Source organism: Narcine bancroftii, chromosome 1, assembly GCF_036971445.1.
Source record: "Narcine bancroftii isolate sNarBan1 chromosome 1, sNarBan1.hap1, whole genome shotgun sequence".
Taxonomy (NCBI): Eukaryota; Metazoa; Chordata; class Chondrichthyes; order Torpediniformes; family Narcinidae; genus Narcine; species Narcine bancroftii.
Window position 1 is genome coordinate 280286566 of NC_091469.1, and position 26404 is coordinate 280312969.

The following is a 26404-nucleotide window of genomic DNA, read 5'->3' on the forward strand; positions in this document are numbered from 1 at the left end:
AATCCCCCCAGAAGTCTGGAAGGCTGGCGGCAAAACTCTGCATGCCAAACTGCATGAGTTTTTCAAGCTTTGTTGGGACCAAGGTAAACTGCCTCAGGATCTTCGTGATGCCACCATCATCACCCTGTACAAAAACAAAGGCGAGAAATCAGACTGCTCAAACTACAGGGGAATCACGTTGCTCTCCATTGCAGGCAAAATCTTCGCTAGGATTCTACTAAATAGAATAATACCTAGTGTCGCCGAGAATATTCTCCCAGAATCACAGTGCGGCTTTCGCACAAACAGAGGAACTACTGACATGGTCTTTGCCCTCAGACAACTCCAAGAAAAATGCAGAGAACAAAACAAAGGACTCTACATCACCTTTGTTGACCTCACCAAAGCCTTCGACACCGTGAGCAGGAAAGGGCTTTGGCAAATACTAGAGCGCATCGGATGTCCCCCAAAGTTCCTCAACATGATTATCCAACTGCACGAAAACCAACAAGGTCGGGTCAGATACAGCAATGAGCTCTCTGAACCCTTCTCCATTAACAATGGCGTGAAGCAAGGCTGTGTTCTGGCACCAACCCTCTTTTCAATCTTCTTCAGCATGATGCTGAACCAAGCCATGAAAGACCCCAACAATGAAGACGCTGTTTACTTCCGGTACCGCACGGATGGCAGTCTCTTCAATCTGAGGCGCCTGCAAGCTCACACCAAGACACAAGAGAAACTTGTCCGTGAACTACTCTTTGCAGACGATGCCGCTTTAGTTGCCCATTCAGAGCCAGCTCTTCAGCGCTTGACGTCCTGCTTTGCGGAAACTGCCAAAATGTTTGGCCTGGAAGTCAGCCTGAAGAAAACTGAGGTCCTCCATCAGCCAGCTCCCCACCATGATTACCAGCCCCCCCACATCTCCATCGGGCACACAAAACTCAAAACGGTCAACCAGTTTACCTATCTCGGCTGCACCATTTCATCAGATGCAAGGATCGACAATGAGATAGACATTTGCCAAGGCAAATAGCGCCTTTGGAAGACTACACAAAAGAGTCTGGAAAAACAACCAAGTGAAAAACCTCACAAAGATAAGCGTATACAGAGCCGTTGTCATACCCACACTCCTGTTCGGCTCCGAATCATGGGTCCTCTACCGGCACCACCTACGGCTCCTAGAACGCTTCCACCAGCGTTGTCTCCGCTCCATCCTCAACATCCATTGGAGCGCTTACATCCCTAACGTCGAAGTACTCGAGATGGCAGAGGTCGACAGCATCGAGTCCACGCTGCTGAAGATCCAGCTGCGCTGGATGGGTCACGTCTCCAGAATGGAGGACCATCGCCTTCCCAAGATCGTGTTATATGGCGAGCTCTCCACTGGCCACCGTGACAGAGGTGCACCAAAGAAAAGGTACAAGGACTGCCTAAAGAAATTTCTTGGTGCCTGCCACATTGACCACCGCCAGTGGGCTGATAACGCCTCAAACCATGCATCTTGGCGCCTCACAGTTTGGCGGGCAGCAACCTCCTTTGAAGAAGACCGCAGAGCCCACCTCACTGACAAAAGGCAAAGGAGGAAAAACCCAACACCCAACCCCAACCAACCAATTTTCCCCTGCAACCGCTGCAATCGTGTCTGCCTGTCCCGCATCGGACTTGTCAGCCACAAACGAGCCTGCAGCTGACGTGGACTTTTTACCCCCTCCATAAATCTTCGTCCGCGAAGCCAAGCCAAAGATGACGGTAATGATAAAGTGCTAGTGATCCTCCTGACTAGAGGGAGTCAGAGACTAATTTGTTGCAGCTTTGTGGATTCGAGATGGATGCTTTCACACAGTCAGTTCTGTAGCTAATAAAGTATTGTTGTTTTAAAAGAATCCAAGTTTCTTTATTACAATAAAAAGAAACATCACATGGGACCAGGGGTAGGCATGGTACCAGGAGTGGAAGAAACACAGGGAATGTGCACAGAAGTGGAAGAAACATCAGGAGTGTGCAGAGTGTGTATTTAGTAGTTCTCAGCAGAGATATGGAAAGTGTGAAGAATAGTGATGCTGTAAATTGGCCTGGAAATGTCAACCATGAGTGGAGGTTGTTTCAACAAAGATTCATGCTGTACCTGCAAGCCGTTGGACTTGATAGAAAATCTGATGCACAGAAGGTTGCACTGCTACTTATCATGGCGGGACCTCAAGCATTAGAGGTTGTCAACACATTTGTTTTTGCTGAGGCAGAAGACTAGGGCAAGTTTGGAAAGGTTATCAAGATGGTTGATAAACACCGTTCATGCCCCTCCCAAAGAAAATTAAAAAATTTTTTAAATAAAAAAAAATTAAAAAACACTGTTCAGCAAAGAAAAATATAATGTTTGAGAGGGACATGTTTCGCTCATGCACGTAGCTGCAGGGAGAGAGCTTTGATACTTTTTTAACAGATTTGAAATTAAAAGCAAGAACATGAAATTTTGGATCAGTGCAAGATTCAATGATCCGTGATCAAATTGTGTTGGGGATTATTGATAAGAAAGTGAGAGCGAGGTTGCTGAAAGAGACAGCGCTTACCTTACCTGGAGCTGTGAAGATATGCCATGCCAGTGAGTCAGTGAGAGTGCAAAAGCCAGTGAAAACAAAGGCATAACCATAGCCATAGTGTGTGTCCCATATATAAGCAAAAAAACTAGATATAGGAAGCAACAAAAAAGTGGAGAGAATTTCAATTGTAAATGATGTGGCACTCAACATGCACCAAAATGATGCCCAGCCTGTGGAAAATTCTGTAATAAGTGCAAAGGGCAGAATCATTATGCAAAGCATTGTTTTTCCAAAGGGAAACAAAAGAAAAGTGAAAGATGCACTCTATACACACTATAGAAGAAACTGCTCTCAGTGACACACTTTTCGTGGGCATGGTAGTGCAGAAAGACTATAACCTAACAGACACTGAACAGCCAAGCATGAATAGAGTCGAGAAGGACAAGTGAACTGTGTCATTACCTACAAATGGAACAAATATTCCTTTCAAGCTGGATACAGAGGCAAAAATCAATTTGATCTGTGAGCGCAAGATCAGGGCAATGAAGATAAAGCCATACATCCATGCAAATCCTATACCAAAGCCTACAATGGACAGAGCATCGACATGAAAAGTACATGTAAACTCAAGGTGAAAGTTAAAGATAAAGGGCACCACCTCAGGTTCATAATAGTCCAAGATGGATATGAATCACTGCTGGGTGACAAAGCATGTGAACACCTAGGCCTAGTCAACAGTGTAGAGGAAATACTGGATCAATTTCCATACATCTTCAAGGGGTTTTGAGTTCTACCATTCACCTATAAGAAACAAGGCCTTTTAATGGTGCAACTACCAGTTAAAGCCAGCTCAACAAAAAAAAGATGAATTATTACCTTTTTTGGAGAAGGCCTATAAGGCTGATCCAGCGTTCCCTTCAACTAGAGCTGAGGGAGGCAGGGCGAGTGGTGCAGTACCGTTGTCCATCGCCATGACATCAAACATACATGCTGTGATGGGAAAGCGGCCTATACCCGAAATGGCGACCGAAGAGCAGGTAAGAGCACTGGTGGAGATCTGTTAGCACTCACTGCTGAGTGCGCAAACAGAATTTTAACAATTGCGCTCCTGGGTCATGGCCTGATGACATCATCAGACCACCCTTTTTCAGCCGCTTTCAGCAGCATTTCCTTTATGGAGGAGATGGAGCGACCTCGCTCCACTCTGAGCGTATCTCCTGGACAGATCGGAGTTTGCTTGCTGAATTTGCCCTCAGAGCTTTTATGAAGGTAAGTAAAGCAATGTAAAGATGGAGAATATCCACCTTTACATCTGCCTTTTTCCCCCCTATAAAAAGGCCTACAGTTAAAGGAGGGTGCAAGGCAGGTTCCAACACCACTAAGGGAAAAGATCAACCAGAAATTCAACAGAATGACATCACTAGGGGTCATAAAGAAAGTGGAAGAGCTCACAGAATGGGTGAATTCAATGGTGTGTGTCAAAAAGAAGAACGGTGTCCTATGCATGTGCATGGACTCAAATGTCAGTTTGGTGTGAAGAAAATCACCTTTCTGGGAGATAAACTGTCAGAGGCAGGTGTGGAGCCAGACAAAAGCAAGGTGAAGCAAGGTGAAAGCAATATTAGAGAAGCCCAGACCCACTGAGAAAAAAGGCACCTTGGAATGGAAAATGCAAGAGGAGGACCAGAACTGCTGTTTATTGGCCAGGGATAAATTCTGACATTGACAGGGTGGTTTACAGCTGTGAGACCTGTTTGGACATCACACAAAGCAGACAAAGGAACCTTTATAATAACTGACTTACCAGCAGAGCCATGCCAAAAGTTTGGACTGATCTGTCCCACATGGATGGAAAGAATTACTTGCTGGTTATTGACTATCAATTGAACTATCTGGAGATTGTGTTACTTCCTAATATGTCTGCTGCTTGTGTGATCAAATATATGAAATCAATCTTTACGAGACATGGAATTCCTCAAATGGTCTACACTGAAAATGGACTTTGCTACAGCTGTAGAGAAGACCAGAACTTTGCAGAAGAATATGACTTTTGACATGTGACTTCAAGTCCTCTGCATCCACATTCAAATGGTAAAGCAGAGAAAAAAGTGCACATGGTTAAATAGTTGCTCAAGAAAGCACTAGACACTGGCTCAGATCCATATTTAGTTCTATTGAGTTACAGTGCTTTGCCACTTGAACACGTCATGTCACCCATTGAGTTTCTAATGGGACGTAGACTATGCACCACACTTACCCACTCTACAGACCCAAAAAAGAACAGAGATGTTTAAGATGTTGAATGGAAACAAAAGCATCTGCAGTGGAGTCAAAAAGCAAACTATGACAAGTCAGCAAGAAGCTTAGGGACACTGGCACAACATGACACAGTGAGTCTCAGAGATTCCAACACATGGGACAAAAAGGCCACTGTTCTCGAAGAAGTAAATCCAAGATCCTACACGATCAGAATAGAGGATGGTCAAATACTGAGGAGGAATCGAAAGAGCCTGCTGAAAATGCAAAAGACATTGCAGGAACAGACAAATGCAGAAGATCCAGCCTGCAAAGCAACAGGGGAAACATCACCAGTTCTAGACAGTAGTGGAGCAGCAGAGCCGACACAAGCACCTGTGTTAAGAAGATCCATACGTGTTATCAAAACAACCGAAAGGCTGAATCTCTAAAAGAAAAAGAACTGCACACTTAAAAAGTTTGTGGTGCTGAAGTTGTGTTTATATTTATGTTGAACTTTAAATTAAAATGAATACAGATTTAGTATGTCACATTGTTAAACATCTCAAGGAAAGGGGATGTAATGATAGAGTACTAGTGACAGTCCTGACCATTAGAGGGAGTCAGAGACTAGTTTGTTGCAGCTTTGGGGATTCAAGATGGATGCTTCCACATGGTCAGTTATATAGCTAATAAAGTATAGTTGTTTGAAAAGAACCCACGTTTCTTTATTACAATAAAAGAAACATCATACTGACTATAGCGCTACATTTCCCAGATAACTCATTCATTTTATGTTCCCATGATGCCAAATATAAAACAAATTGTGGCATAAGAAGCTGCTTATTTACATTGACCCAATAGAAGAAGGAATTGATTGTTGGGGTGGAGGGAAGGGTAATCTGTTCTTTCCTTTTCTGCATTGTTTTATGTCTTTTTTGAAGACAAGAAATGAATCACAATCTAAAATCTGTACTTAACAATGCAGGCTGATATTCTGATATTTGCCCTATAATATTAAACTAAGACTTTGTTTATTTAACCTATTTGTTCACATATTAAATATAGTACTGTATATCTAGGAATTCTTGATTAATATTTCTTCCTTAACAGACGCTGGAAAAAAAAACCACTGCAATGTTATCAAACTACAATAAGTCTATTTTAAAAGATTAATTGCATGTGAAATTCTTTGAGACACTTCTAAGTAATTTCATTGGACACAGCATAACCAAAAACCTTTTTACAGGGACACTGTGAATCAATAATCCATGTGTTTGTTACAATTGTATTGTATGCTCAGTTCAAGATGATATTAACTAAAAATGTGCATTTGTGTAGGATAATCATAATCCTCAATGACAACTTCCTCTCTCTTGAAGATAATGGATGTGCCTTGAAGTGTTTCCACTGTTCTTGCAGCTCTTATTTAACAAGATATCTTTTCCTCCTATGGATGCTGCGAGATAGGCTGAGTTCCTCGAGCATTACTGTGTTTTAACTACAATTGCAGTGTCTGCAGACTTTCAAGTTTCACATCAAAATTATGAAGCTCATGTGGTCCATTCAGTTGATCTTCTTCATCAAGTCTCTCGGGGAGCGGAACTCCAGATTAGGAATGCTTGTTGGTGTTCCCCATCTACACAACTTCTACATCTAAAAGGTCCTCCATTTCAGCAAGTTTGGACAACCCTGATTTTAATCTTATCACTATTGACGGATTTCATATTTATTGTCAGAGTACATACACATGCAACCCTGAGATTCCTTTTTCCTGCAGGCACAGCAGAATTACCACTAATTGGTAGTGCAAAAATAAACTGCATGGAGCATAAACATGTAAACAAATAAAGAACTGTGAACAGATAAAGAATGGGGGAAAAAATGACTGTAAAATACAAAGAGAACAAAAAAGCAATAAAGTGCACAAGTAAGAAACCTTAAATGAGTCTCTGATTGAGTTTGTCATTGAGGAGTCTGATGGTGAAGCTGTTCCTGAACCTGGTGGTGTGAGACTTGTGGCACCTGCACCTCTTTCCTGATGACAGCAGTGAGAACGGAGCATGTGCTGACAGCAGCATTCCCTGAAGATGTACTCAGTAGTGGGGAGGGTTTTGCCTGTGTGTTCACTACCTTTTGGATGCCTTTATGCTCAGGGGTATTGGTGTTCCCATACTAGACTGTGATGCAGACAGTCAGCACACTTTCCACCACACCTCTGTAGAAATTTTCCAGTGTTTCCAGGAAAGATCCTCTGTGATAGTGACTCCCAAGAACTTAAATTTGCTCTCCCTCCCCACCTCTGATCCCCCAATGATTACTGGATTGTATACCTCTGGCTTTCCCTTCCTGAAGTCAACAATCAGCTCCTTATTTTTGGTGACATTGAGTGCAAGGTTGTTGTTGGTGCCCCATTCAGCCAAGTTTTCAATCTCCCTCCTGAATATTGACTCATCCCCTCCCTTTATATAACCCACTACCATAGTATTGTCAGCAAATTTGTAGATGGTGTTATTGGTGTTACCGATGATGAGTGAATAGAGCTAAGAACACAGCCCTGTGAGGCTCCGATACTAATGGAGATCATGGAGGACAGTCATGCCTTTTGCTGCTTAGATCCCAAACACTTATATTTGTTCTTAAAACCTCCACCCCTCTAATCCTCCCTTGTCCAGAAAGTCTATCCCTTTGATCAAGCTTTTGATGGCCTGTCCGCGTATCTTCTTTTCTGAACATAAAAAATACTGGAAAAATCACCAGATCAGGTAGCTTCTGAGGAAAGGGATATTTCAGATCTGAGACTCATTATCAGGGTTTGAGACATGAACATGTACAGTTTCTCTATCCACTGCTTCCGCTTGATATTTGTTTCCAGTATATCTGTTTTATTTCAGATTTTCAGCATGTTTTGATTCTAATATTTGGCCCTTATATTGGTGCATGTATTTTATCTGCATAGCGTAATATCGTAATGTTGCAAGGGACATTAGCATCAGCCTGAAATATTACTATGCCTTCTAGGATGTAGGCATCTTGCCAGGTAAAGAAGAGGAAGTTCAAAAATAAGTTGTGTGTATTCCTATGCTGCAATGGCCAAATTTGTTAAACAACTCTGGTTGCATTGAGAGAGTGATGGTGAGATGCTTTCATGAACCACTGCATTGTTTACAGTTATGGTATTCCTGTGATTATCTTTCATTTTGGTCCAGTGACAGACAGAATTGATCATTTTTTGACCAAATATGAATTCAGGCCAACATTTGAATTAAAGCAAGAATGGTGCACTGTTAATTTATGGGAAGAAAGCTTCATAACACTCCATTGGAATTATTTTTTTTTTCTGGAGGGTGAGCTCGGAGGAGAGTTATCACCCAGGATTCTTGAATTCAACCAATGTTCTAATTTCTTTTATGGTATGAATTCAAATATAGATTGGCATGATTGTTTTAATTAAAAAACAGAGCATTAGAAATTGGAAAAGTAAACAAAAAGCTTTGGAAACACAAGGCGTTCTCTATGTTATGTGATATTCTCAAATTCAATTTTATTGCCACATGTAGTGAGGCATAGTGAAAAGATTTGTTTTGCGTGCTATCCAGCAAGTCAACCCATGTGTGGGTACAGCAAATAAAACAGTGTGGAGTAACTGAGAGAGATCTGTTAGCATAGAGCATAGGATTTCACTGATGTGAGTTTTGTTCTGCAGTCTGATAGCAGTGGAGGGGAGAAAAAGAACTGTCCTTGAATCTGGTGGTGCATAATTTCACACTGGTGAATATCCTTCCCGAAGAAGAGTGTGGCCAGGCTATGATGAGTCCTCTAATATGTGGCTGTTTTACTCTTGAAGGGACAATATTTGTCCAAGCTTCTGTAACCTTCATCTTAGTTGTAAATAGAGGAGGAAGACTGTGACTACATCTGTCACTGTGAACTGCCATCCTGGCCAGTTGTTTCAGACCCTGGGAAAGATCAAATGTCACTGCTGCAGTTGACTGGAAATTGTAGAAAGCTGTGTTATTTATGCAAATGGGTGGCCTATTACAGCAAAGTAGTTTGTTGCCCAGCTTGATTTCTAACATTTTCAGTTTTAAAATAGCGTATCATGATCACACCAACATCAATTGGCTGGAGACAGACAACATTTGTATACAAGTATATTTGGAGGCTGAGCAAGAGATCATCAAATATTTCATTGATGGGCTTAGCTGCAAACATTCTGATCGGCCATCAGCCTGCCCTGGCATGCACACTACACTCTGACAATCAAGGTGTACAGGAGACCCAATAATATACGAGTCCTTTTCCATATCTCAGATCTACCACCTAGTGAAGATAGGCATTGATGATGAAATACACTGCGGCACCAGCACAGTTCAAGATTCCTTTATTGTCATGTAATAAAACAGGTTTAATATTCTATGAAATTTGCGGTAGTTTGCCATAAGGCAGACAGTTTTGCCATCAGCAGAAATTTGCTGGGCACCTCTTAAAGTCAAAGAAAGAGAAGCTATAAAGAGTCCACCCATAGATACCAAGCATACTTGGATTCACCTCCAGCACTCCTGCAGCTTCCACAGCCATGCAGAACCCAGACCAAACCATTGGCAACCCAAGCTCCAGATCCAAACCTCCAACATGATCAGGAAGCCTATAGTGCATTCGCCGAATCCTGGTTCTGATACCTGAAACCCCTTCAGCTAGTCTTGAGGCAGTCTCCAGCAATCAGCAGCCTGGTGTGAGTTTCACTGCAGTTACCAGCAGCCTGCAGCCTGCGCGTGTTTCTCACCTCGAGTAACCAACAGCCTGCTGCTTGTGTGTTCTTCAGACTCAGAACCCCTCACTGGTATGCCGCTGTAGTTACTGCCTCGTGGGTCATCTCCTCTGCTTCTCCTTCCCAAATGGAGGTGTTCTCCCTGTTTTCTGGTGCCCTAGACCAGTCTTCTGCTTCCCCAAGTCTGTAATCAACTGAGGCTGCTGTAGAACACAGGCACCAATATCTTAGGCCCAGACCCCAACGTCACAAGATTTTAAAATAAATCACTGTTGGCTGCTTTAAATGGCCCTTTAAATCCTGTATGGAGTTTTCGGTAGTTGGATTGGGCGGTTGAACCTTGCAGGGGAGTGCTGTGTCTCCACTCCCGTTCTCCACGGGTTTGCACCAGTGGAAGTACTGCCGTAACAGCAGCTCTGGCAGTGCCACCATTTTTGTTTTGTAAGTCTGAAAAGAGCATTAGCAGACCAAGTCATCAAACCTAGCACCATCTCATATTTCAGTGAATGGTAGTGATTCATGTCCTCTTATGTGTTTAGCAGTCACGAACATTGCAAGGCAACAGCAAAGTTACATCAAAAGCTGTCCCCACAAACTTTTCCAAATCCTTTGGCTTGATCGGCAAATCACTATTTGTGCCTGGCCAACACCCAGAGGCTTAGAGCTCTGATAAGACTTGGGCAGAATCAATGAGCAGCCAACATTGTCCACACACATAGTGCCAAAACCACCTCCCCAGTCCAAGCACCATTGTGCCAAAAAATTGCCATCGTGCCAGAGAAAATGGTTTCTCTAGCCCTAAAAGGCTCAATCTCTCCCCCTCCCAGGAATCCCTGGCATATGACAATCAAAATAAATATGAATCACCTGGGAAGGAACAGTGCAATCAATGGAAGGAGAACACAAGATGGCAAACAATCTGCCCACTTACCAACACTAATTTCCCTCATGGCTGAATCTACAAGTGCCACATTAGCTTCATCTTAGGACTTACAGAATCAGGGGAACCAAGTCAACCCCTACTTCAAGGTATTTTCTAAACCAACGAAACTTCTTGGAACACCCACTTACTTAGTGGGGCCATCTAAATGCACATTGCTTTTATGGCCAAAGCTGTTACAAGGATAAATATCGCACCTGAAATCCAGGCAAAATTGGAGCCACCTTAGGCTGACCATTACTGTTTTATATTTATAAAGAACATACGAACTTAATAACAGGATTATATGTGATATCGTGTATGTAGTCCAACAATAAATTTGAATTTTGAGCTGAGAATCTTTAGGATTCTATAGGCCATAGAATGCTGATGTACATCACTGCAGCATTTATTGTTCCACAGTCCTTATGTTAGTAAGGGGTCTATGGGTACCATTCTCCAGCATACTAAGTATGACTATTAATATTTTAACTGGGTTAACTATGACTGTGAATTAAAAATAAAAATCCTGGGCATTCATGTGAACAAAACATGCCTTCTCCTGTTTCACCTTCTCCACACTCAAAAATATCAGGGTTGCATTTTCCCAGATTGCAGTTGTTCAGAATAAGCATGAACCAATGCAAGTGATGTCCAACTGGATTCTAGTCTCTGTAGGATGTCACTCATCTTCTTCCCACTTACAGTACCACAGCATCAGAATGATAGACATACTGATTCAAAATTATTTTATTTTCATGTAATAAAATAGAAAATGTAATATTACATGAATTTCCTTTTAGTCTACCGTAAAGCAGACAAAGATTTGCTATCAGCAGAAATTGCCATTCACCCCTTACAATCAGAAAAAGAGAACCAAAAGAGAGTCACCCTAGTCATTGAGTATCCATGGATTCCCCTCCAGCTCTCCCCCCACTCTCCACTGCCACACAGCCTTCAATCTAAGCCATCAGCAACCCGAGCTCCAGATGCAAACCTCTGACATGATCAGGATGCCTCCAGCACCATTGGCACCCTCTTGTGTCCCACTTCTAATACCTGGTACCTTTTCAGCCAGTCTCGAGCCAGTTTCCAGCAGTCCGCAGCCTGGTGTATGTTCTTTCCAGCAGCCTGCAGCCTATATGTGTTGCTTGCCTTGAGTTCTCAACAGAGAACTATGTGTTCTTCAGCCTCAGAGTCCCTCACTGGTCTGCCGTTGTAGTCACCATCTTGTAAGGTCATTCCTCTGCTTCTTTTCAAATGGGGAAGATGGACTCTGCATTTTCTGGTGACCTTCACCAGTCCTCTGCTTCCCAGAGTCTGCAACCCCTCATGGTTGCTGCCGTGCATAGGCGCTGCCATCTTGAGACCAAACCCTGCAGTTACAGGATTTGAAAATAAACCACTATCAGCTCCTTTAAAGGGCCATGTAAAGCCTGTACGGAGCTGGCAGCAGTCAGACTGGGGGATTGGGCCCCGCGGGGGTGCAATGTGTCTCCACTGCCTACTCTCTGAGGGTCCGCAACAGCAATGGTGCTGCTGGAGCAGCTGTAATGGCACCACCACCATTTTTTTTCACTGCCTGTTCTTAACTTGTTTGTATTAGTAGTGTAGTTCCTGGGGCAATTGACAGATTGACCTCACAGCAGAAAGAAAAGTAAATTGGTTTAAAAAGTTTAATTTTATGAATAAGATAAATTAGTGTGAAGATGGTAAGTCTGAGATGTGTGCCACCATTGCTTTCACTGTTATATCCGGATGAGCAATAGGCATCTTAAGAACATGTTTTCCCAGATACAGTACAATGTCATATGGGCCCTGCCAAAAGGTAACTGGTGGCATTGAGTACATTTAAAGAAGAGGATGATGATTTCTCGATTAGTAAGGGTGTCAGTAACCCAGTGGTTAAACACACTTTGAGGACCTGGATATAATTTAGAAAACATTTTGGCTTATTGAGATTTTCTCTTTCTAGTCCTATTTTTTCTAATTATTTCTTTAAATCTTCAATGATAAACATAGCTTTTAAAGAATGGTATAGATTAGGTATTAAATGCTTGAAAGATTTATTTATCAAAGGAAGTTTTGCTTCTTTTGAACAACTGTCAGTTTATTATGGAATACCAAATACTCATTTTTTTCATTATTTATAGGTTAGAGATATTTTGCGATCTCATTTACATTCCCTATGAGCACTGGTAAGAATTTAATAGATCTAATTTTTATTTACAACCTTTCTATAATGGTTCAATATCTAACATTTATATGTTAATGGGAATAGGAGAGGGCCTTTATATAAAATTTAAAAAGCCTGCAAACAGGACCTACAGCTTTTAATCTCTGAAGAAACATAGAACCCAATTTTCAAATTGGTTAATACCTCAGCTTTATGTGCCCGCCACTCTCTCCTACAATTTAAAGTAATCCATAGAGCTCACATGTGCCAAGTCAAATTATCTTGTTTTTATGCAGATGTATCTCCTCGCTGCGATAGTGCAACAATGGAGATGCTTCATTAATTCATATGTTTTGGACATGCCAGACCCTTGAGAAATACTGGAATGAAATATTTCAAACCTTTTCTTTACTTTTTAAAATTAATTTTAGACCAATCCTTTAACTGCCTTTTTGATATTGTTGGAGAGAGTGGCATAACTCTAATAGCATCCGATTTGCATGCATTAGCTTTTACTTCTCTTCTGGCTAGGCAGGTGGTGTTGCTTAAAATGAAAGGATAGTGCTCCTCCTACTCATGCTCATTGGTTACATTTGAATTTAAAATTTCAGACATTGTGGGACCTTTTTGAATTATTTTCAGAATCTCTGATTTGATATGAATGCAGAAGTATTGACTAATAAGGTAATTTTATCTCCTCTCCTTGCCAACCAGCTTTGTTTTTGGTAGTGGGTTTAGACCTTTTTTTATATAATAAAATATTACTGTAATATAATTTGTTTAATTGAGAATGAAGGTACCTTAGATGAATTGTTATGATCTAAGTGTAATGTACTTTTTTTGACTTTTAATATGTATTCTTATGTATGCTGTATTTTTCAATGCCGAACTTCAATTTAAATAAAAATATTGAAAAAGAAAAGTAAGGTTATCAAAAGTTATGAGAAGGCAGGAGAAAGAGGTTGCGATGAAAATTACATCAGTCGTGTGTCGAATGGCGGAGTAGACTCGGTGGGCAGAATTCTGTTCCTAATTCTTATGGTTTTATGGCATTTAGTTAAATTGTACTGGAGATTACATGATATAAACTGTTGCAGAGATTAATGTTAATTGTAATTGAGACTGATTTAAGAATGCATATACTGAGGGATGCAAAGAGGACTATAGCATTGCAAAGATCTTTGAGAAAGGGATGACTGACCTTCTGGTGAGATGCTGCCCTGAAGGTGGTAATCAGCACCTATTAATGATTCCACGTGCACAATATTCCTTGGAGTGCACACTGCCTAATGGAGAAGTGAAAGAAACCATTTGCCTCATTTTTCAAAATGCAGAAGGGAATAGTAGGGGAAGCAAACAATTGAATGCTGGGTGTCTTTTAGCTGGAATTGGAACAAGATTATATTCCATCAAGGATACTTCCATTTCCCTACACTTCTTGATATCATGCCACTGGTCATGCATTCCCGTGACCTGTTGTTGTTTCCAAGTGTCTTACTATTTATTTTTCCTGACTGGATCCAATGTGTCACTTTTTGACTCACTTCATTGGTTTGCTGTGTTTTTCTGAACACTAATATGGTATTTTCTTCTTCACTGTCAAGCTCACAACCTGTACATATTAGCTCCTGCATTCATCTAATCGAGTGATACATAAATGCAGAGCCCCACAGAATTAAAACTTCTAATCATTAAAACTCTCTTTGATCATTACCCTTTGTCTTATATCATTTTTGGATTCCAGTTGCTATCTTCCCTTGGCTCTCATGTATTTTTACTTTTCCAATCAGAATATCATGTGGTTCTGTCAAAATTTTGTTAAAATCCCTATAGCCTATGTCAAGTGCCCCTCCTTTAACTGACCCTTCTTGTTACTTCCTCAAAATAATCTGTCATTGGTCATGCATAACCTTCCCTTAATAAATCTATGTTGAAGGTCCTTGATTTAATTATTACTTTTTAATTGGTGATTTTAGACTATTTGTCAAAAATTTCTCCGGTGATTTATCGACCATGGACTTGAAACTGTCCAGCGGCTATTAACATTTTCTATTACTTCTTAAATAGATGTACTGCATTTTATTTCTCTGACACCCCACCAGCAGCTAAAAGGATTGAGAAATAATAGTCAGTATTGTGGTGTGCTGTTGGCCAGAATCAGACACACACAAGGTAAAGACTGTACAACAGGCTTTAATCCACAAAGACTTCCACAGAGCCAGGCTGGCTGTAGCTGCAGTAACTCGAAGGCTGCCTCAGGCTTATATCCCGGAGAGTGATTGACACCTGACCGGGTGGGGCTTGATCCATTTAGGTCGACTGATTGACAGCCAGCCAGGTGTTGTCCTGTCCCCTTACACTCCTGCAGGTACAGAGGTTGCCCCCTGAAGTTGGCCGGCGGTACACTCCTGCAGGTACAGAGGTTGCCCCCTGCAGTAGGCCGATGGTGTACCACCACAAGTATCTCCATTTGTTCCTCTTAACAGCCTTACATATATTTCACCCAAACCCATTCCTCTCGCTTGACTTATCAGCCCCAAAGCAACTCTGAAGTTGTTTGTAAAGTTTTCACATCCTCTAGTATAAAGAACATGGTATTATGCTGGCCAAGGTTATTTGAAGGCCAAGGAAGATTGCAAGGATGGCTTCTTGGAGATCTTCTGCTCACCTGTATGTAGTCTATGGTAATCTGCAGGCAAAGGCAGAACATTAAAAATAAATGGAGTCCTTTGCAGTAATAGGGTCCATTATAGAACAATGCTTTTTGGCATCATGCCATGGTACTTTATCTTCTTGCACAAATTAATGGTGCTTCACAATGCCAGTTGGGTGTCAAGGAAGGGTGAAGAAGTAGTCCAGGACCACCAAAAGATTTGTCTGCTATATTGCAATGCATTTTTTTTCTTACACTAATTGCAATTGTAAATCTTTATCTATCCTATTATATTTATTATCTCTTTTTCTGTCTTGATATATTATGGTAGTTAATTTATATTATTGTAATGGTGTACTCGTGTACATGTGTGGTTGCTGAAAGTAAACATTTTGGCGCATCTGGACATTGTCTTTATACAATAACAATAAATTTTCATCATTTCATCATCTTATCACAAGTTCATTAAGACAAGAACAGTATATAAGATGCAGGAAAGCTGAGGGCTCTAACAGGTTTAATCAGAATGTGAACAGCTGTTCTTTGAGCTTACATTGAACTTCTTTAGAACAGTGTAACTAAGGAACAGAGAGGTCAGAGTGGGCAAAAAGCAAAGATTTGCTGGAAATTTGAAATAATTACAAAAAATGCAGGATATGCTCAGCTGGTCATGAAGAATCTGTGGACGATATTTCATTTAGGAGCTCAGGGCTACCCCAAAGATGAAATGGTTCATGTGGAATGTGTGACAATAAGTATATCAACACATGACATGAATAAGGACAAGAGTTTGTTTCAACATGTGAATGTGCAAGTATATAATCTCATGAGTGTGTGAGAGGCCTGTAAGATTGAGAAGGTATTACTTATTTATTTTACATTTTGAAATATACCACAGTAATGGGTCCTTCCAGCCCACAAAAGTCCTAAGTGAATACTTGGCATCAGTATTCACAAGAGAAATGACCTTGATCACAACTGGAGATTAAGGAAGTGTTGGATCTTCTTTAAAACATCAAGATTGATAAGTCCCCAGAGCTGGATGTGATATACCCCAGGCTGCTGTGGGAAGTGAGAGAAGAAATAGCTGGGGCAGTAGTTATAATCTTTGAATCCTCTTTGGCTGCAGGTGTTGGGAGTGGGGGGGGGGGGGGGGGGGGATGCCAGAGGATTGGAGAATGGCAAATGTAGTGCTCTTGTTTAAAAAAGGTAATAGGGATAATCCTGTGAATTATAGACCGATGAGTCTTACATCAGTGGTGTGTAAACTAATGGAGAGGATTCTTAAGGATTGGATCTATGAGCATTTGGAGAAGTACAGCCTACTCAAGGATAGTCAGCATAGCTTTGTGAATGGAAGCTCATACCTCATGTGTCTAATTGAGTTTTTTGAGGAGGTAACAAAAGAAATTGATGAGGGTAGGGTGATAGATGTGGTCGACATGGATTGTAACACGGCATTTGACAAGGTCCCCCACGAGTGACTCATCCAGAAAGTCATGAGTCACGGGATCAGTGGAAAATCAGTGTATAGATAAAAAGAATGGTATGTAGGAAGAAAGCAGAGAGTAGGAGTGGAAGGAAAGTATTCTGCCTGGAGGTTGGTGACAAGTGGAGTGCCACAGGGATCTGTTCTGGGATCCTTTCTCTTAGTGATTTTTATAAATGGCCTGGATGAAGAAGCGGAAGGATGGGTCAGTAATTTTGCGGATGGCACGAAGGTTGGAGGAGTTGTGGATGGAGTTGAAGGTTATTGAAAGTTAAATAAATTATATAGACAAGATGCAGTGTTGGGTGGAAAAGTGACAGATGGATTTCAATCTGGATAAGTGTGAGGTGATGCATTTTGGAAGGACTAACCAGAAGGCTGAGTGCAGGGTTAATGGTCAGTTATTTAAGAGTGTGGATGAACAGAGGGACCTTGGGGTGCAAACCCAAACATCCCTCAAGGTCACCACATAGGTTAATAGGATAGTTAAGAAGGCTTAAGGGATGCTGGGATTCATTAATGAGGGAATGAATTCAGGATTAGAGGGGTCATGTTGCAACTCTACAAATCTTTAGTGAGACCACACTTAGAGTATGGTGTTCAGTTCTAATCACCTCATTATAGGAAGGAAGTGGAAGCTATGAAGAGAGTGCAGAGGAGATTTACTAGGATGTTGCCTAGATTTGGAAACAAGTCTTATGAGGCAAGTTTAGCAGAGCTGGGATTTTTCTCTTTGGAGCATAGAAGGATGAGAGGAGACTTGATAGAGGACTACAAGATTATGAAAGGCATAGATAGGGTGGACAGTCATCACCTGTTTTATAGGGCAAGATCAGTAAACACCAAAGGACATATGTGCAAAGTTAAGGGAGGGAAGTTTAGGGGAGACATCAGGGGTAAGTTTTTTAACACAGAAAGTTGTGGGTGCCTGGAATGCCTTGCCAGGGTGTTGGAAGCTGAAACATTGGGGGAATTTTAGAGACTCTTAGACAAACACATAAATGACAGAAAAATAGAGGGTTAGGGGATAGGGAGGGTTTAATACTTTTTTTTTAAGGAAGGGATATATGGGTCAGTACAACATCAAGGGACTGTACTAAGAAGGAGTTTAACACAGCAAAATCGATCCTATGGAAAAAAGGCTATAAATTTATGCTAAGATATCCAGCTGTGCTTAAAATATTTATCCCGGGGGAGCAAAACAGACTGTTCTCAGATCCGGAGAATCCACGAGAAAGCACGAGAATTTTCAGAACGCCTGCAGGACAGAAGGAGAAATGAAGAGATGTAACAAAAACAAAGAAGGACGACAACTACATATAAAGATGTAAAAATAATGTAAAAGTAAGAACTAAAGAAGGGAAAGAAAAGGGAAGTGGGGGAAGAAAAAAAGGGTGAGCTTTATTAATTGTGAAGATAAAAGTCTTTTCTGGAGGGGGGTTTGGTGGGAGAGAATAGCAGTCACTGCAAAATCAATTGACACTTGCGAGGGGGTTTGCAATCCAAATGGAGAGGGGAGTTGTGGTTGCCCAGCAAGGGACAAGGGGCAACTCAGAGAGGGGGGGGGGAACACTTGAGGTTAAGGGAATTTTAGATGTGGCAGTTGTTGAAGTATTTTATGTTTTAGAAGTGTTGTCATACATTGAGTTCAAAAAGGGAAAACTGAGAGATGAAAATGGGGAAAAGGGGGAAGGTGGTGGTGGGGAAGCAGAAACAAGGTATAAACAGAGAATGAGATGGCTATGTAGAACTATATGACTATAAATATTAATGGAATACATAACCCAATTAAAAGTAAGAGGCTATTATTAAATTTATTGAAAAAAAAACATAGATATGGCATTTGTGCAGGAAACGCATCTAACTGAAGTGGAACATAATAAATTAAGGAGAGACTGGGTAGGGCATGTAGCAGCAGCATCATATAATTCAAAAGCCAGAGGTGTAGCTATATTAATCAATAAAAATGTACCAATCAAAATAGAGGAGGAAATAATAGATTCAGCAGGGAGGTATGTAATGATAAAGTGTCAGATATATTCAGAACTCTGGAATTTGATCAATATATATGCACGTAATGAAGAGGATCAAAAGTTTATGCAAGATATTTTTTTGAAGATTGTAGATACGCAGGGGAATATATAGATAGGAGGGGATTTTAACCTTAATTTGGACCTAAAGTTGGATAAAACTGGACAAAAGACTAGCAAAAAGAATAAAATGGCCAAATTTATGGATAAATCAATGCAGGAAATTAAACTTATGGATATATGGAGAAGGAATACTCATATTATTCAAGTAGACATAAAACATACTCAAGGATTGACATGTTTTTGTTGTCAGCCCATATTCAAGGGAGAGTTAGGAAAACTGAGTATAAAGCTAAATTGCTATCTGATCATTCACCCCTATTATTCTCAATAGAACTGGAGGACATCCCACCAAGAACATATAGATGGAGATTAAACTCCATGCTACTTAAAAGACAGGAATTTAGAGAGTTTATTGAATGCCAAATTAATACATATTTTGAAATAAACATGGAATCAGTGAAAGACAAATTTATATTATGGGTCGCAATGAAAGCATTCATTAGAGGGCAGATAATAAGTTATGTAACTAGGATGAAAAGAACTACAATTGGAAAATAGAACAGTAGAAAAGGGAGATAGTAAATACAGAAAAGGAACTAGTAAAAAGAGATGATATAATGAAAAAGAGAGAATTGGCAGACAAAAAAATAAAATATGAAATATTACAAACATACAAGGTGGAGAAGAACATAATGAAAACAAAGCAAAAGTATTACGAACTGGGAGAAAAAATGCACAAAATATTAGCCTGGCAACTTAAAACAGAACAAGGTAAAAGAACTGTTTTGGCATCAAGGAAAAAGGACAAACAAATTACATAGAATCCAATGGAAATTAATGAGAATTCAATGAAATAAGATACCAACAATGGCTGTTGCTTTAGATGCAGAAAAAGCCTTTGACAGGGTAGAATGGAATTATTTATTCAAAGTATTACAAAGGTTCAACCTACCAGAAAAATATATTAATTGGATTAAAGCATTATATAATGGACCATTGGCGAAGGTGACAGTAAATGGATATGTATCGAACCAATTTAAAATAAGTAGGTCAACTCGGCAGGGATGTCCATTATCTCCCTCACTGTTCGTTTTAGCAATAGAATCATTGGCAGAACTGATAAGAACAGAAAATAAAATAAAATGGATAAAAATAAAAGAGGAGTATAAAATCAGTTTATTAGCAGATGACATCATAGTATACTTAACAGAACCAGAAATATCAATAAAAGAACTGCATAAGAAATTGAAGGAATATGGAGAAATATCAGGGTACAAGATCAACCCAAATAAAAGTGAAGCGATGCCAATGAATAATGCGGATTACACAGAATTTAAAAAAGAATCACCATTTAAATTGCAAACACAAGCAATCCGATATCTAGTTATTAGATTAGATAATAATTTAAGATACCAATAAAAATTAAATTATCAGCCATTAATGAAGAAATTATAGGATGACTTAGAACATTGGAAAGAATTGCCACTAACATTGATAGGGAGGGTAAATTGCATTAAAATGAATGTCTTCCCAAGGATACAATACCTATTTCAATCGTAACCAATTCCCTTAACAGAGAAATTCTTCAATGAACTAAAGAGAAAAATAAGGAAAATCTTATGGAAAGGGGGGAAACCGAGGATAGCGTTAGATAAATTAACAGAGTGGTACAAATAAGGAGGTTTGCATTTACCAAACTTAAAAAATTATTATAGAGCAGCATAATTAAGGTATTTATCAGATTTTTATCAGATTAGACTAAGATAGAGCTAGATAAAATAGGGGAGAAGGTACTGGAACATATACTTTATAAGTGGGATGAAAAACTGGTGCAATATAAAACTTCACCAGTACTGCATCATTTACTCAATATATGGAAGAAGATTCACTTAGAAAGGAAAAAAAAACAAATTACCAACTACCAAAATTATTATTGACACAAAATGAACTAATCCCTTTCACAATATATAACCTTTCCTTTAGAGAATGGGGGAGAAAAGGAATTAAAAGAATAGAAAATTATTTTTTGGGAAATAATTTATTATCATTTGAACAAATGATGTACAAATATGGAATAACTAATGGTACAATGTTTGCATACCATTAACTGAAAGCCTACTTAAAGGATAAATGGGAAGCAGTCTGAGATTACCAGAAGGAAGCAGCTTTGACTATGTGATTACAGAAACAATAATAATTAAAAGATTTATAACAAACATGTACATCAAGCTGCAAGAGAAAGAAAATGAAGAAATAAGCTATAAACCCAAACAAAAGCGGGAAAAAGATTTAAACATAAAGATAAAAATTGAAATATGGGAAAAGTTATGCTCTGGAACTATGAAGAATATAATAAACATGAGGTTACGCATGATACAGTATAATTGGTTAAACAGGTTATATATCACACCCCAAAAGTTAAATAAATGGGATTCAACAGTATCAGATAGATGTTTTCGCTGTAAGAACGAAACTGGAACAACAGTACATGAAATTTGGGCATGTGAGAAAGTGAAAAAGTTTTGGGAAGATCTAAATCAGGTATTAAATAAAATCACAAAAAGCAACATACCAAAAAATCCAGAGATCTTTCTTCTAAGTAACATAAGAAGTAAAGAATTAAGTCTCAAACTGGATGAAGCGCAAAAAAGATTTATGATGATAGCCTTAGCTGTAGCAAAAAAAGTATAATGTCAACTTGGAAAATGGAAGAGAGTCTGAGAGTACAGCAATGGTACATGGAAATGAATAAATATATTCCATTGGAAAAAATAACATTTAATTTCAAAAATAAAGTCACATTATTTGAACAAATTTGGGAACCGTACATGGAACACAACAGAGAGGGCTTGCCTCGGACCTCCACCCCCTAAAATGATAAAATGGTAAGAAGACAAAATGACTTGGTCTAGTGACACAATTTTCTTGTTTATTTTCATTGTGTGATGACATTTTTAACGGTTTTATTGTATTGTATATGTTGAACATTAAATGGGTTTGGAGGGGGGTGGGAAGGGGGGGAGGGAAGGTAGGGAGGAAATAAGGGGGAAAAATGCCACTGTGTATATTTAAGAGGGAAATGTTTGTATGTATCTTGATTGATATGGTTTACAGTGTGAAAAATAAAAAAAATTTAAAAAAAGTTCTGTACTGTGCTGTTTTATTCTATGCTGTACAAGCCTGCGCTGTCCAAATGCACCAATTAACTACAAACCCCATACATGTTTGGAGGGTCGGCAGGTCCGGTGCTACCATTCGACAAACTAGGCAGCCAGCTAGAGCGTAGACCAAAGGGAAAGCAGTCAGGGTCGGACAAGTTCAGCTCAAGTGCCCCATCCAATGCACGGTGATCAGGTAAAGCCTTAATTTTTTTTGAGGGGGGAGGCACTGTCCAGTGAGTGAGGGACTCCAGGAAGGCAATGGGATAGTGGCTCCCCAAGGGAGGAGGGTGGGGGGGGTGAAAATGCCCTTGCTCTGCCCTGGCCACATTGGCTCAGTACTGAGTCGCTGGAGCCCAATGTGTCCCTCCCTGTTCTCACCCCTCCCTGGTCTCTGTTCCCACCCTATGAGGTCCCCAGTCCTCTATGCTCCCCCTTTCTTCACCCGCTTCCCCCTTTCCCCCTAGTCCCCTCTCCCCATTCCCTCCTCTGCGATCCATGCCCCCCCCAGGTTCCTGCTCTCCCCCTTCCTTGCTCCTCTCTATCTCCCCAGTCCCTGCTTTCCCCCTCCCTGGACCCCACGCTTCCTCCCTTCCTGGCCCCCATGATGCCCCCTGTCCATGCACTCCCTCCCCTCATTCCCCACCAGTTTCTGCACTGTACCTGCTCTATCCTTGGTCCCTGGTTTCCTCCCTGGTTCCCTCCCACCTTGCACCCCAAACTCCTGTTCAATGCTAAACCTTGACGGTTCGAATCTCTACAGCGACCCTCTAAACATTCGCAGGCAAGACTTTAATCTTTTTTTGTGGTGGGTGGGCGGGTGCGTGCAAGAAGTTGGCCTTGCCAAGGGCACAAAATAGTCTAGCACCGGTCCTGAGGGTAGACTGGATCATCCAGAAGAAATCCATGTAGACATAGGGAGAATTTACAAACCTATTAGACACCCGGGTCGCTGGTGCAGTAATAGTGTTTGCACCAACCGCTATATATTTCAGAATAAACAAGGATGTAACTGTGTTAGTATGTAAGTATGGCAATGTATATAATCAGGGTAATGCTTTTCTTCATGCAAAGCTTCATGCATGTTCAGATCCATTCATTGCCATGGAATACATCTCAACTCAGCTGGATGTCAACCAAATCTATACATTCCTCAAGATCGCTGCGTATATTGATAGGATAGTTAAGAAGACCTATGGGATGTCGGGCTTCATTAAATAGAGGAATTGAGTTCATGAGTTGAGAAGTCATAACGGAAGATTTCAGCCACTGAAGTTGGATTTCGAGGGCCAAACCCATCGGCACCATTGCCTGAAGAGGGCGCACAAAATCAGTGAACTGATGCGGACTCAAAACATGGCCTGTTTCCGCTCCGTAAATGGTTATATGGTTATATGGTTAAGAAGGCAAGGATCTAAAGTTGTCTAAGGAATGCATGCATAAAAAATGCATGAATTTGATTTTACGAAAGCAAAAGATCCTGGAAATGTAAAATAATTCCAATGCAATCCAATGTCAGTGATCTGAAATGTTAAAACTGTTTCTTTCTCCCAAAATACTGACTGACTCACTGCATGTGTATCTTATAATAGATGTAGATTGTTAGACTCCAATGAATTCTATAAATTTGCCAACAACACCACTGTTATTGGCTAAATAGGAGGAAGTGATGTATCAGAATATAGGATGGAGATTGAGAATTTGGTTGGATGGTGCCAGCGCAACAATCTTGCTCTCACCTTCAACAAGACCAATGAGGTTATTATGGAATTTAGGAAGGGAAGGCTAAGGGACCAAGTATTTATGTTCATTGATGAGACGGCAGTGGAGAAGGCCTTCAATTTTCTGTGAATTCACAAATCAGAGAACCTCTCTTGGAGCCAACACATCAAGGCGACCATGAAGAAGGAATACCAATGCCTCTACTTTCTGAGATGATTTGGCATGACGTCAAATCCTGTATTAAACATCTGTAGGTGTACTATAGAAAGTGTGCTGACTGGTTTGGTAATTTGAGTACATAGGAATACAGAACGCTACAGAAAGTAGCATACATTCCCAAGTCATTCACGACCTCCAACCTCCCATCTATGGAAGGTGTCTATGTGAGGCACTGACTTAAGTCAGTAGCCAACATTATATAGGACCCCCTTCATCCTGGTCATAACCTCTCCTTGCCGCTTAATGAGGGAAGGAGACACAGAATCCTGAGGTTCAGCTCTTTTAGGTTCAAGAAAAGTTTTTATCCAATAGCCATTTGGCTCTTGAACCTCCATTTACTACTCTAACCTTAAACTACTCTGAAACCCCTGAAAAACAGTCTGTGCTATTGAAACACTACTTTTCTTTCTTTCACTAACTGTAACGTGTATTTATCTATCCTTTATGCCATTATCTCTTATTGTATTGGGGTAATTTTAATATATGCTGTTGTAGTTGGTGCATCTAATGTACATCTCTGGCTGAAGCAAATAAAAATTTCATTGCATATGTACATTTTCCTCGTATATGACAGTAAGGTCATTATTAGAATCATTATTATCCTATTTGTAAAATGAAGGGTTTGAATGCAGTGAGAGATTAAGCAGTTTATAAATGGGGGGTTCTCATCCTTTAGAAACTGTATTACCAATAGAAGCTATGGTAAATCTGAATAATATCTTGTCTAAGTTTTGGATTTATTATTTCATCAGATTTTGTGTTGTCCCCAGAGATTTAATGGGAAACATCCACACACACACCTTTGCTGTGTTTTTTATATCCTCCATGAGGCAGAAGATCTGACAGCTTGAGATGGATGCCTGTATCCCAGAGCTTTGTGTACGGCAAGAGAGTTGATGTTGTTTAAAGGGTTACTCTTTCTTAGGACATGTGTTGTAGTTGTAATTCTGGCAGAGTGTTGACTGCAGGCAATCTGGCTTGAAGAGCTGGCATAGGCACTCAAGCAGCACAATTCAATTTGTAACAATGACCTGAGCAAGGCTATTTTTGGCAGAGAAATAGGTCAGGACAAGCAATTGGAAGGTTGATGAATAAACAGTGTCTGTAGATAGGCCTTTTGCAGCAGCGACACCCGTTAGCCTGTGATAGGACCATCGGCTACAAATTGAGTTTCATCTCAGTAGCCAGCAAAATATAATCAGTTCTGTGATGGATTTCACGCCACTGAAACTTCAGGCTGAAAGCCGCTTGCTCAATCAGGAAAGCAAACGCATGGGAATGACAGTTTGCAGTTAAACCATCATCAACCGTTGACTTATCTGTCACCTGAGGCTCAAGTAATTCAACACCAAGGATTCAGCCAAAGAAAGTGAAATTTATCTTAGATACTAACACAAAATTAGTGATAACAAGTTGTCAACTTGTTTTAATACCCACTTATTTTCTTTCTCCTTCACATCTCCTGTAATGAAGGTAACTGCTGTCACCAATTTAGAGGACCATAAGGTCCCATAAACATTGGTGAGGCAACTGACAAGAAAATTTGTGCTAAGTAATGAAAGTGAAGGGTAGATATCAAACAGAAGAACAGGAGATTCCCCCATAATCTTGTATGTTCACATGAGAAAATGGTCCAGGCCTTATTTTAATGTCTCATACAAAAGAAAATACCTTTCCATTGCATTTAAATGGGTTTCTGGAACCAGACATTTGGACATATCCCAGATGAAAGAATCTTTGGATAAGAGCCCCGCTGATACAATTACAAAGAGAGAAAACTCCTACTTTGTGACTAATGTAATCTCAGATTGCATTCAAACCCTTAATTGAACATATAGGATTTGTTAGAAGACACACTCACTATTTGCCAGGCTGTATCTCTGGAAAGAACAGCAGTTAACCTTTCCAATGAGTGACCATGTGTCAGAAGTATTTTACATTTTCAGTATCTCCCTTATTTTTCTTTTTTAAGGATCTGGCCAAATATATCTTTACAATATATAGAGAGGGAGACAATTTAACCATTGCGTCCACTATCTTTAAAGCTACTTCCTTTAAAACCTTTGCATGCAGTCCATCAGGACTGGTGACCTGTCTGCCATTAGTTCCCTGAGCTTCTCCAATATTTTATCCAATGTAATTGGGGTTTTTGTAAGTTCTACCTGAGTATTTGAAATGAACCCATGTGATAGCTCATGGACATTAGCAATATCTTCTGTGGTGGAGATGTGCAAAAAAATGTATTCATCTAACATTTCTTTGTGAGCTATTATTAATTCATCAGACTTCTTCTCTCGAGGCCCCACATTTACCTTGGCTGCCATCTTCTTATTTAATATCCACAGAAACTTCTAATGTTTGTTTTTATATTCTCCCTTCAACATGAGCTTTTTCAGTCTTGCTGCTGGATCCTAAAAACCTCAGTCTTCAGACCTATCACTAACTTTTGCCTT